At 56.7% G+C, this 14,146-nt stretch overlaps 1 protein-coding gene across 1 annotated transcript in view; it reads left to right on the top strand.

The window, feature by feature from the left end:
* LOC132398862 (nuclear receptor ROR-alpha A-like) overlaps positions 1-14,146 on the top strand; it is a 179,632-nt gene that overhangs the window by 145,765 nt on the left and 19,721 nt on the right. The window lies entirely within an intron of this gene.

Here is a 14,146-nt window from a genome sequence, read left to right on the forward strand (position 1 = left end):
ACCAGGTCAGGTCCTGGGGATTTACTTACCTGAATACACTTTAAAGACTGTAATATCTCCTCACTGCTAATTTATCTGTGGTCCAAGACAACTGGCATCTGCCCCATTCCTTCCCAGTTCTAGCTCAAAATTTTGACTGTTTCTCCCCTCGATAGATGCTGTGTTCTTTCAGCACTTTGTACCACACATTTCCCCCACTTCTTAACTTCCATAATTTTCCCCACAGTAAAAACTGAAGAGAAATATTCATTAAAAGTCTCAGCCATTTCCTTTCCTTCCCATACAGACAGCCATGATGATCTTTAAGGTACCTATTCTCCCCTTAGCCACCCTTTTACTCTTCATGCACGTATATCTGAAGAATCTCATGGGATTCCACTTCACTTTGCTTGCCGGATGGTATTCATATCCTCAGTTTGTCTACTAACTTCTTTTTTGATGACTACAAGAAGAGTAGTTCTTGTCGTTAAGGGATTCACTATTCACCGATTGCTTGGGCACAGTGTATGCCTTCCTTTCTTTCTTAATCAGTATCTTTCATCAGCCAGGGTTTCCAAAATCTGCCATCCTTGCCCTTGTCTACTCCTAATAACGCACATTTAAAGACCTGTCATTTAGCAGATTCTCCTTTCCCTGCAAATATACAGCATCAAACAGTACAGTACAGGTCCTTCAGCCCTGTAATATTTTAACTTACTCTAAGATCAATCTAACCCTTCCCTCCTCCATAGCCCTCCATTTTTCTTTCATCCTTGTGCCAACCTAAGAGTGTTTTAAATGTCCCTAATACATGGGCCTTTACCACTACCCTGGCAGTGTGTTACACGCCACCACTCTATGTACAATGAAACAACCTCTAACATTGCCCCTAAACTTTCCTCCAATCACCTTAAAATGGTGACCCCTTCCTATTAGCCATTTCCACCCTGAGGAAAAAGTTTCTGGCTCTCTACTCAATCTGTGCCTCTTATCATCTTGCGCACTTCTACCAAGTCTCCTCTCCCCTCCCTTGATCCATAGTGGAAATCCCTGGCTCGCAGAACCTTTCCTTGTAAGACACACTCCCTAATCCAGACAGCACCCTCTGCACCCCCTTGAAAGTTTCCACACCCTTCTTATAATGAGGCGACCAGAACACTCCACATTCTAACCGTCTCATCCCATTAACCATTGCAACATCCCATCTAAAGGCTCCAAAATTCGGTTCAGGACCTGAACCTGTGAATTGACTGTATCATTCACATTCTCATTCTTTATCATTCTCTCTGTCCCTCTCTCACTCTCTCTCCTTTCCTCTCCTCCCCTCCATCTCCCCGTCTCTCTCCTCTCCTGCTCAATCCCACCTCCACTTTCCTTTCTCTCCTTTCCCATCTCTCTCCTTACTACAATCTTTGTCTCTTTCACTATGCCTCACCCCCTCTTGCTTATCTCTCTTTCTCTCACTCATCTCCCTCCCCACTCTCTTGCTTTATCTGGATTCCCTCAATTTCTCACTAATCTCCTTACAGCTCTGCATCTCTCTCACTTGTCATCCCTGCCTCAGCCCCTGCACTGTGTGTGATTGACAATGACCCTCAGGACTCTCTCACGTGCTCAGTGACCCTCAGGACTCTCTCACGTCAGTGATCCTCAGGACTCTCTCACGTCAGTGACCCTCAGGACTGTCTCACGTCCTCAGTGATCCTCAGGACTCTCCCACGTCCTCAGTGATCCTCAGGACTCTCTCACGTCCTCAGTGACCCTCAGGACTCTCTCACGTCCTCAGTGACCCTCAGGACTCTCTCACGTCAGTGACCCTCAGGACTCTCTCACGTCTTCAGTGATCCTCAGGACTCTCTCACGTCCTCAGTGACCCTCAGGACTCTCTCACGTCCTCAGTGACCCTCAGGACTCTCTCACGTCCTCAGAGACCCTCAGGACTCTCTCACGTGCTCAGTGACCCTCAGGACTCTCTCACATCCTCAGTGAACCTCAGGACTCACTCACATCCTCAGTGACCCTCAGGACTCTCTCACGTCCTCAGTGACCCTCAGGACTCTCTCACATCCTCAGTGGCCCTCAGGACTCTCTCAAATCCTCAGTGACCCTCAGCACTCTCTCACGTCCTCAGTGACCCTCAGGACTCTCTCACGTCCTCAGAGACCCTCAGCACTCTCTCACGTCCTCAGAGACCCTCAGGACTTCCTCACGTCCTCAGCGACCCTGAGGACTCTCTCACGTCCTCAGAGACCCTCAGCACTCTCTCACGTCCTCAGTGACCCTCAGGACTCCCTCACGTCCTCAGAGACCCTCAGGACTCTCTCACGTCCTCAGTGACCCTCAGGACTCTCTCACGTCCTCAGAGACCCTCAGGACTCTCTCACGTCCTCAGAGACCCTCAGGACGCTCTCACGTCCTCAGTGACCCACAGGACTCCCTCAAATCCTAAGTGACCCTCAGGACTCTCTCACGTCCTCAGAGACCCTCAGCACTCTCTCACGTCCTCAGTGACCCTCAGGACTCACTCACGTCCTCAGTGACCCTCAGCACTCTCTCACGTCCTCAGAGACCCTCAGCACTCTCTCACGTCCTCAGTGACCCTCAGGACTCCCTCAGGTCCTCAGAGACCCTCAGCACGCTCTCACGTCCTCAGTGATCCTCAGGACTCTGTCAAATCCTCAGTGACCCTCAGGACTCTCTCACGTCCTCAGTGACCCTCAGCACTCTCTCACGTCCTCAGTGACCCTCAGGACTCCCTCACGTCCTCAGTGACCCTCAGGACTCTCTCACGTCCTCAGAGACCCTCAGGACTCTCTCACGTCCTCAGTGACCCTCAGCACTCTCTCACGTCCTCAGTGACCCTCAGGACTCTCTCACGTCCTCAGTGACCCTCAGGACTCTCTCACGTCCTCAGAGACCCTCAGGATTCTCTCACGTCCTCAGTGACCCTCAGGATTCCCTCACGTCCTCAGAGACCCTCAGCACTCTCTCACGTCCTCAGTGACCCTCAGGACTCCCTCACGTCCTCAGTGACCCTCAGGACTCTCTCACGTCCTCAGAGACCCTCAGCACTCTCTCACGTCCTCAGTGACCCTCAGGACTCCCTCACGTCCTCAGTGATCCTCAGGACTCTCTCACGTCCTCAGAGACCCTCAGCACTCTCTCACGTCCTCAGTGACCCTCAGGACTCCCTCACGTCCTCAGCGACCCTCAGGACTCTCTCACGTCCTCAGAGACCCTCAGCACTCTCTCACGTCCTCAGTGACCCTCAGGACTCTCTCACGTCCTCAGTGACCCTCAGCACTCTCTCACGTCCTCAGTGACCCTCAGCACTCTCTCACGTCCTCAGTGATCCTCAGGACTCTCTCACGTCCTCAGTGACCCTCAGGACTCTCTCACGTCCTCAGTGACCCTCAGGACTCCCTCACGTCCTCAGTGACCCTCAGGACCCTCTCACGTCCTCAGAGACCCTCAGCACTCTCTCACGTCCTCAGCGACCCTCAGGACTCTCTCACGTCCTCAGTGACCCTCAGGACTCTCTCACGTCCTCAGAGTCCCTCAGCACTCTCTCACGTCCTCAGTGACCCTCAGGACTCCCTCACGTCCTCAGAGACCCTCAGGACTCTCTCACGTCCTCAGAGACCCTCAGGACTCTCTCACGTCCTCAGAGACCCTCAGGACTCTCTCACGTCCTCAGAGACCCTCAGGACTCTCTCACGTCCTCAGTGACCCTCAGGACTCTCTCACGTCCTCAGTGACCCTCAGGACTCCCTCACGTCCTCAGTGACCCTCAGGACTCTCTCACGTCCTCAGTGACCCTCAGGACTCTCTCACGTCCTCAGTGATCCTCAGGACTCTGTCAAATCCTCAGTGACCCTCAGGACTCTCTCACGTCCTCAGAGACCCTCAGGACTCTGTCAAATCCTCAGTGACCCTCAGGACTCTCTCACGTCCTCAGTGACCCTCAGGACTCTCTCACGTCCTCAGAGACCCTCAGCACTCTCTCACGTCCTCAGTGACCCTCAGGACTCTCTCACGTGCTCAGTGACCCTCAGGACTCTCTCACGTCAGTGATCCTCAGGACTCTCTCACGTCAGTGACCCTCAGGACTGTCTCACGTCCTCAGTGATCCTCAGGACTCTCCCACGTCCTCAGTGATCCTCAGGACTCTCTCACGTCCTCAGTGACCCTCAGGACTCTCTCACGTCCTCAGTGACCCTCAGGACTCTCTCACGTCAGTGACCCTCAGGACTCTCTCACGTCTTCAGTGATCCTCAGGACTCTCTCACGTCCTCAGTGACCCTCAGGACTCTCTCACGTCCTCAGTGACCCTCAGGACTCTCTCACGTCCTCAGAGACCCTCAGGACTCTCTCACGTGCTCAGTGACCCTCAGGACTCTCTCACATCCTCAGTGAACCTCAGGACTCACTCACATCCTCAGTGACCCTCAGGACTCTCTCACGTCCTCAGTGACCCTCAGGACTCTCTCACATCCTCAGTGGCCCTCAGGACTCTCTCAAATCCTCAGTGACCCTCAGCACTCTCTCACGTCCTCAGTGACCCTCAGGACTCTCTCACGTCCTCAGAGACCCTCAGCACTCTCTCACGTCCTCAGAGACCCTCAGGACTTCCTCACGTCCTCAGCGACCCTGAGGACTCTCTCACGTCCTCAGAGACCCTCAGCACTCTCTCACGTCCTCAGTGACCCTCAGGACTCCCTCACGTCCTCAGAGACCCTCAGGACTCTCTCACGTCCTCAGTGACCCTCAGGACTCTCTCACGTCCTCAGAGACCCTCAGGACTCTCTCACGTCCTCAGAGACCCTCAGGACGCTCTCACGTCCTCAGTGACCCACAGGACTCCCTCAAATCCTCAGTGACCCTCAGGACTCTCTCACGTCCTCAGAGACCCTCAGCACTCTCTCACGTCCTCAGTGACCCTCAGGACTCACTCACGTCCTCAGTGACCCTCAGCACTCTCTCACGTCCTCAGAGACCCTCAGCACTCTCTCACGTCCTCAGTGACCCTCAGGACTCCCTCAGGTCCTCAGAGACCCTCAGCACGCTCTCACGTCCTCAGTGATCCTCAGGACTCTGTCAAATCCTCAGTGACCCTCAGGACTCTCTCACGTCCTCAGTGACCCTCAGCACTCTCTCACGTCCTCAGTGACCCTCAGGACTCCCTCACGTCCTCAGTGACCCTCAGGACTCTCTCACGTCCTCAGAGACCCTCAGGACTCTCTCACGTCCTCAGTGACCCTCAGCACTCTCTCACGTCCTCAGTGACCCTCAGGACTCTCTCACGTCCTCAGTGACCCTCAGGACTCTCTCACGTCCTCAGAGACCCTCAGGATTTTCTCACGTCCTCAGTGACCCTCAGGATTCCCTCACGTCCTCAGAGACCCTCAGCACTCTCTCACGTCCTCAGTGACCCTCAGGACTCCCTCACGTCCTCAGTGACCCTCAGGACTCTCTCACGTCCTCAGAGACCCTCAGCACTCTCTCACGTCCTCAGTGACCCTCAGGACTCCCTCACGTCCTCAGTGATCCTCAGGACTCTCTCACGTCCTCAGAGACCCTCAGCACTCTCTCACGTCCTCAGTGACCCTCAGGACTCCCTCACGTCCTCAGCGACCCTCAGGACTCTCTCACGTCCTCAGAGACCCTCAGCACTCTCTCACGTCCTCAGTGACCCTCAGGACTCTCTCACGTCCTCAGTGACCCTCAGCACTCTCTCACGTCCTCAGTGACCCTCAGCACTCTCTCACGTCCTCAGTGATCCTCAGGACTCTCTCACGTCCTCAGTGACCCTCAGGACTCTCTCACGTCCTCAGTGACCCTCAGGACTCCCTCACGTCCTCAGTGACCCTCAGGACTCTCTCACGTCCTCAGAGACCCTCAGCACTCTCTCACGTCCTCAGCGACCCTCAGGACTCTCTCACGTCCTCAGTGACCCTCAGGACTCTCTCACGTCCTCAGAGTCCCTCAGCACTCTCTCACGTCCTCAGTGACCCTCAGGACTCCCTCACGTCCTCAGAGACCCTCAGGACTCTCTCACGTCCTCAGAGACCCTCAGGACTCTCTCACGTCCTCAGAGACCCTCAGGACTCTCTCACGTCCTCAGTGACCCTCAGGACTCTCTCACGTCCTCAGTGACCCTCAGGACTCCCTCACGTCCTCAGTGACCCTCAGGACTCTCTCACGTCCTCAGTGACCCTCAGGACTCTCTCACGTCCTCAGTGATCCTCAGGACTCTGTCAAATCCTCAGTGACCCTCAGGACTCTCTCACGTCCTCAGAGACCCTCAGGACTCTGTCAAATCCTCAGTGACCCTCAGGACTCTCTCACGTCCTCAGTGACCCTCAGGACTCTCTCACGTCCTCAGAGACCCTCAGCACTCTCTCACGTCCTCAGTGACCCTCAGGACTCTCTCACGTCCTCAGAGACCCTCAGGACTCTCTCACGTCCTCAGTGACCCTCAGGGCTCTCTCACGTCCTCAGTGACCCTCAGGACTCTCTCACGTCCTCAGTGACCCTCAGGACCCTGTCAAATCCTCAGTGACCCTCAGGACTCTGTCAAATCCTCAGTGACCCTCAGGACTCTCTCACATCCTCAGTGACCCTCAGGACTCTCTCAAATCCTCAGTGACCCTCAGGACTCTCTCACGTCCTCAGTGACCCTCAGGACTCTCTCACGTCCTCAGTGACCCTCAGGACTCTCTCACGTCCTCAGTGACCCTCAGGACTCCCTCACGTCCTCAGTGACCCTCAGGACTCTCTCACGTCCTCAGAGACCCTCAGGACTCTCTCACGTGCTCAGTGACCCTCAGGACTCTCTCACATCCTCAGTGACCCTCAGGACTCTCTCACATCCTCAGTGACCCTCAGGACTCTCTCACGTCCTCAGTGACCCTCAGGACTCTCTCACGTGCTCAGTGACCCTCAGGACTCTCTCACATCCTCAGTGAACCTCAGGACTCTGTCAAATCCTCAGTGACCCTCAGGACTCTCTCACGTCCTCAGTGACCCTCAGGACTCTCTCACGTCCTCAGAGACCCTCAGGAGTCTCTCACGTCCTCAGAGACCCTCAGGACGCTCTCACGTCCTCAGTGACCCTCAGGACTCCCTCAAATCCTCAGTGACCCTCAGGACTCTCTCTCGTCCTCAGAGACACTCAGGACTCACTCACGTCCTCAGTGACCCTCAGGACTCCCTCAAATCCTCAGTGACCCTCAGGACTCTCTCACGTCCTCAGTGACCCTCAGGACTCACTCACGTCCTCAGTGACCCTCAGCACTCTCTCACGTCCTCAGTGATCCTCAGCACTCTCTCACGTCCTCAGTGACCCTCAGGACTCCCTCAAATCCTCAGTGACCCTCAGGACTCTCTCACGTCCTCAGAGACCCTCAGCACTCTCTCACGTCCTCAGTGACCCTCAGGACTCACTCACGTCCTCAGTGACCCTCAGCACTCTCTCACGTCCTCAGTGACCCTCAGCACTCTCTCACGTCCTCAGAGACCCTCAGCACTCTCACATCCTCAGTGACCCTCAGGACTCCCTCAGGTCCTCAGAGACCCTCAGCACGCTCTCACGTCCTCAGTGATCCTCAGGACTCTGTCAAATCCTCAGTGACCCTCAGGACTCTCTCACGTCCTCAGTGACCCTCAGGACTCTCTCACGTCCTCAGTGACCCTCAGGACTCCCTCACGTCCTCAGTGACCCTCAGGACTCTCTCACGTCCTCAGAGACCCTCAGGACTCTCTCACGTCCTCAGTGACCCTCAGCACTCTCTCACGTCCTCAGTGACCCTCAGGACTCTCTCACGTCCTCAGTGACCCTCAGGACTCTCTCACGTCCTCAGAGACCCTCAGGATTCTCTCACGTCCTCAGTGACCCTCAGGATTCCCTCACGTCCTCAGAGACCCTCAGCACTCTCTCACGTCCTCAGTGACCCTCAGGACTCCCTCACGTCCTCAGTGACCCTCAGGACTCTCTCACGTCCTCAGAGACCCTCAGCACTCTCTCACGTCCTCAGTGACCCTCAGGACTCCCTCACGTCCTCAGTGATCCTCAGGACTCTCTCACGTCCTCAGAGACCCTCAGCACTCTCTCATGTCCTCAGTGACCCTCAGGACTCCCTCACGTCCTCAGAGACCCTCAGGACTCTCTCAAGTGCTCAGTGACCCTCAGGACTCTCTCACATCCTCAGTGACCCTCAGGACTCTCTCACATCCTCAGTGACCCTCAGGACTCTCTCACGTCCTCAGTGACCCTCAGGACTCTCTCACGTGCTCAGTGACCCTCAGGACTCTCTCACATCCTCAGTGAACCTCAGGACTCTGTCAAATCCTCAGTGACCCTCAGGACTCTCTCACGTCCTCAGTGACCCTCAGGACTCTCTCACGTCCTCAGAGACCCTCAGGAGTCTCTCACGTCCTCAGAGACCCTCAGGACGCTCTCACGTCCTCAGTGACCCTCAGGACTCCCTCAAATCCTCAGTGACCCTCAGGACTCTCTCTCGTCCTCAGAGACCCTCAGCACTCTCTCACGTCCTCAGTGACCCTCAGGACTCACTCACGTCCTCAGTGACCCTCAGCACTCTCTCACGTCCTCAGTGATCCTCAGCACTCTCTCACGTCCTCAGTGACCCTCAGGACTCCCTCAAATCCTCAGTGACCCTCAGGACTCTCTCACGTCCTCAGAGACCCTCAGCACTCTCTCACGTCCTCAGTGACCCTCAGGACTCACTCACGTCCTCAGTGACCCTCAGCACTCTCTCACGTCCTCAGAGACCCTCAGCACTCTCTCACGTCCTCAGTGACCCTCAGGACTCCCTCAGGTCCTCAGAGACCCTCAGCACGCTCTCACGTCCTCAGTGATCCTCAGGACTCTGTCAAATCCTCAGTGACCCTCAGGACTCTGTCACGTCCTCAGTGACCCTCAGCACTCTCTCACGTCCTCAGTGACCCTCAGGACTCCCTCACGTCCTCAGTGACCCTCAGGACTCTCTCACGTCCTCAGTGACCCTCAGCACTCTCTCACGTCCTCAGTGACCCTCAGGACTCTCTCACGTCCTCAGTGACCCTCAGGACTCTCTCACGTCCTCAGAGACCCTCAGGATTCTCTCACGTCCTCAGTGACCCTCAGGATTCCCTCACGTCCTCAGAGACCCTCAGCACTCTCTCACGTCCTCAGTGACCCTCAGGACTCCCTCACGTCCTCAGTGACCCTCAGGACTCTCTCACGTCCTCAGAGACCCTCAGCACTCTCTCACGTCCTCAGTGACCCTCAGGACTCCCTCACGTCCTCAGTGATCCTCAGGACTCTCTCACGTCCTCAGAGACCCTCAGCACTCTCTCACGTCCTCAGTGACCCTCAGGACTCCCTCACGTCCTCAGCGACCCTCAGGACTCTCTCACGTCCTCAGAGACCCTCAGCACTCTCTCACGTCCTCAGTGACCCTCAGGACTCTCTCACGTCCTCAGTGACCCTCAGCACTCTCTCACGTCCTCAGTGACCCTCAGGACTCTCTCACGTCCTCAGTGACCCTCAGGACTCCCTCACGTCCTCAGTGACCCTCAGGACCCTCTCACGTCCTCAGAGACCCTCAGCACTCTCTCACGTCCTCAGTGACCCTCAGGACTCCCTCACGTCCTCAGTGATCCTCAGGACTCTCTCACGTCCTCAGAGACCCTCAGCACTCTCTCACGTCCTCAGAGACCCTCAGCACTCTCTCACATCCTCAGTGACCCTCAGGACTCCCTCACGTCCTCAGCGACCCTCAGGACTCTCTCACGTCCTCAGAGTCCCTCAGCACTCTCTCACGTCCTCAGTGACCCTCAGGACTCCCTCACGTCCTCAGAGACCCTCAGGACTCTCTCACGTCCTCAGAGACCCTCAGGACTCTCTCACGTCCTCAGAGACCCTCAGGACTCTCTCACGTCCTCAGTGACCCTCAGGACTCTCTCACGTCCTCAGTGACCCTCAGGACTCCCTCACGTCCTCAGTGACCCTCAGGACTCTCTCACGTCCTCAGTGACCCTCAGGACTCTCTCACGTCCTCAGTGATCCTCAGGACTCTGTCAAATCCTCAGTGACCCTCAGGACTCTCTCACGTCCTCAGAGACCCTCAGGACTCTGTCAAATCCTCAGTGACCCTCAGGACTCTCTCACGTCCTCAGTGACCCTCAGGACTCTCTCACGTCCTCAGAGACCCTCAGGACTCTCTCACGTCCTCAGTGACCCTCAGGACTCTCTCACGTCCTCAGAGACCCTCAGGACTCTCTCACGTCCTCAGTGACCCTCAGGGCTCTCTCACGTCCTCAGTGACCCTCAGGACTCTCTCACGTCCTCAGTGACCCTCAGGACCCTGTCAAGTCCTCAGTGACCCTCAGGACCCTGTCAAATCCTCAGTGACCCTCAGGACTCTGTCAAATCCTCAGTGACCCTCAGGACTCTCTCACATCCTCAGTGACCCTCAGGACTCTCTCAAATCCTCAGTGACCCTCAGGACTCTCTCACGTCCTCAGTGACCCTCAGGACTCTCTCACGTCCTCAGTGACCCTCAGGACTCTCTCACGTCCTCAGTGACCCTCAGGACTCCCTCACGTCCTCAGTGACCCTCAGGACTCCCTCACGTCCTCAGTGACCCTCAGGACTCTCTCACGTCCTCAGAGACCCTCAGGACTCTCTCACGTGCTCAGTGACCCTCAGGACTCTCTCACATCCTCAGTGACCCTCAGGACTCTCTCACATCCTCAGTGACCCTCAGGACTCTCTCACGTCCTCAGTGACCCTCAGGACTCTCTCACGTGCTCAGTGACCCTCAGGACTCTCTCACATCCTCAGTGAACCTCAGGACTCTGTCAAATCCTCAGTGACCCTCAGGACTCTCTCACGTCCTCAGTGACCCTCAGGACTCTCTCACGTCCTCAGTGACCCTCAGGAGTCTCTCACGTCCTCAGAGACCCTCAGGACGCTCTCACGTCCTCAGTGACCCTCAGGACTCCCTCAAATCCTCAGTGACCCTCAGGACTCTCTCTCGTCCTCAGAGACCCTCAGCACTCTCTCACGTCCTCAGTGACCCTCAGGACTCACTCACGTCCTCAGTGACCCTCAGCACTCTCTCACGTCCTCAGAGACCCTCAGCACTCTCTCACGTCCTCAGTGACCCTCAGGACTCCCTCAGGTCCTCAGAGACCCTCAGCACGCTCTCACGTCCTCAGTGACCCTCAGGACTCTCTCACGTCCTCAGTGACCCTCAGCACTCTCTCACGTCCTCAGTGACCCTCAGGACTCCCTCACGTCCTCAGTGACCCTCAGGACTCTCTCACGTCCTCAGAGACCCTCAGGACTCTCTCACGTCCTCAGTGACCCTCAGCACTCTCTCACGTCCTCAGTGACCCTCAGGACTCTCTCACGTCCTCAGTGACCCTCAGGACTCTCTCACGTCCTCAGAGACCCTCAGGATTCTCTCACGTCCTCAGTGACCCTCAGGATTCCCTCACGTCCTCAGAGACCCTCAGCACTCTCTCACGTCCTCAGTGACCCTCAGGACTCCCTCACGTCCTCAGTGACCCTCAGGACTCTCTCACATCCTCAGTGACCCTCAGGACTCTCTCACGTCCTCAGAGACCCTCAGCACTCTCTCACTTCCTCAGTGACCCTCAGGACTCCCTCACGTCCTCAGCGACCCTCAGGACTCTCTCACGTCCTCAGAGACCCTCAGCACTCTCTCACGTCCTCAGTGACCCTCAGGACTCTCTCACGTCCTCAGTGACCCTCAGCACTCTCTCACGTCCTCAGTGATCCTCAGGACTCTCTCACGTCCTCAGTGACCCTCAGGACTCTCTCACGTCCTCAGTGACCCTCAGGACTCCCTCACGTCCTCAGTGACCCTCAGGACTCTCTCACGTCCTCAGAGACCCTCAGCACTCTCTCACGTCCTCAGTGACCCTCAGGACTCCCTCACGTCCTCAGTGATCCTCAGGACTCTCTCACGTCCTCAGAGACCCTCAGCACTCTCTCACGTCCTCAGTGACCCTCAGGACTCCCTCACGTCCTCAGCGACCCTCAGGACTCTCTCACGTCCTCAGAGTCCCTCAGCACTCTCTCACGTCCTCAGTGACCCTCAGGACTCCCTCACGTCCTCAGAGACCCTCAGGACTCTCTCACGTCCTCAGAGACCCTCAGGACACTCTCACGTCCTCAGAGACCCTCAGTATTCTCTCACGTCCTCAGTGACCCTCAGGATTCTCTCACGTCCTCAGTGACCCTCAGGACTCCCTCACGTCCTCAGTGACCCTCAGGACTCTCTCACGTCCTCAGTGACCCTCAGGACTCTCTCACGTCCTCAGAGACCCTCAGGACTCTCTCACATCCTCAGTGACCCTCAGGACTCTCTCACATCCTCAGTGACCCTCAGGACTCTCTCACGTCCTCAGTGACCCTCAGGACTCTCTCACGTCCTCAGAGACCCTCAGGACTCTCTCACATCCTCAGAGACCCTCAGGACGCTCTCACGTCCTCAGTGACCCTCAGGAGTCCCTCAAATCCTCAGTGACCCTCAGGACTCTCTCACGTCCTCAGAGACCCTCAGCACTCTCTCACGTCCTCAGTGACCCTCAGGACTCACTCACGTCCTCAGTGACCCTCAGCACTCTCTCACGTCCTCAGAGACCCTCAGCACTCTCTCACGTCAGTGACCCTCAGGACTCCCTCAGGTCCTCAGAGACCCTCAGCACGCTCTCACGTCCTCAGTGATCCTCAGGACTCTGTCAAATCCTCAGTGACCCTCAGGACTCTCTCACGTCCTCAGTGACCCTCAGCACTCTCTCACGTCCTCAGTGACCCTCAGGACTCCCTCACGTCCTCAGTGACCCTCAGGACTCTCTCACGTCCTCAGAGACCCTCAGGACTCTCTCACGTCCTCAGTGACCCTCAGCACTCTCTCACGTCCTCAGTGACCCTCAGGATTCTCTCACGTCCTCAGTGACCCTCAGGACTCTCTCACGTCCTCAGAGACCCTCAGGATTCTCTCACGTCCTCAGTGACCCTCAGGATTCCCTCACGTCCTCAGAGACCCTCAGCACTCTCTCACGTCCTCAGTGACCCTCAGGACTCCCTCACGTCCTCAGTGACCCTCAGGACTCTCTCACGTCCTCAGAGACCCTCAGCACTCTCTCACGTCCTCAGTGACCCTCAGGACTCCCTCACGTCCTCAGTGATCCTCAGGACTCTCCCACGTCCTCAGAGACCCTCAGCACTCTCTCACGTCCTCAGTGACCCTCAGGACTCCCTCACGTCCTCAGCGACCCTCAGGACTCTCTCACGTCCTCAGAGACCCTCAGCACTCTCTCACGTCCTCAGTGACCCTCAGGACTCTCTCACGTCCTCAGTGACCCTCAGCACTCTCTCACGTCCTCAGTGACCCTCAGCATTCTCTCACGTCCTCAGTGATCCTCAGGACTCTCTCACGTCCTCAGTGACCCTCAGGACTCTCTCACGTCCTCAGTGACCCTCAGGACTCCCTCACGTCCTCAGTGACCCTCAGGACTCTCTCACGTCCTCAGAGACCCTCAGCACTCTCTCACGTCCTCAGTGACCCTCAGGACTCCCTCACGTCCTCAGTGATCCTCAGGACTCTCTCACGTCCTCAGAGACCCTCAGCACTCTCTCACGTCCTCAGTGACCCTCAGGACTCCCTCACGTCCTCAGCGACCCTCAGGACTCTCTCACGTCCTCAGGGTCCCTCAGCACTCTCTCACGTCCTCAGTGACCCTCAGGACTCCCTCACGTCCTCAGAGACCCTCAGGACTCTCTCACGTCCTCAGAGACCCTCAGGACTCTCTCACGTCCTCAGTGACCCTCAGGACTCTCTCACGTCCTCAGTGACCCTCAGGACTCCCTCACGTCCTCAGTGACCCTCAGGACTCTCTCACGTCCTCAGAGACCCTCAGCACTCTCTCACGTCCTCAGTGACCCTCAGGACTCACTCACGTCCTCAGTGATCCTCAGGACTCTCTCACGTCCTCAGTGACCCTCAGGACTCTCTCACGTCCTCAGTGACCCTCAGGACTCTCTCACGTCCTCAGTGATCCTCAGGACTCTGTCAAATCCTCAGTGACCCTCAGGACTCTCTCACGTCCTCAGAGACCCTCAGGACTC

This window comes from Hypanus sabinus, chromosome 9 (genome assembly GCF_030144855.1).
Source record: "Hypanus sabinus isolate sHypSab1 chromosome 9, sHypSab1.hap1, whole genome shotgun sequence".
In the NCBI taxonomy this organism is placed as follows: Eukaryota; Metazoa; Chordata; class Chondrichthyes; order Myliobatiformes; family Dasyatidae; genus Hypanus; species Hypanus sabinus.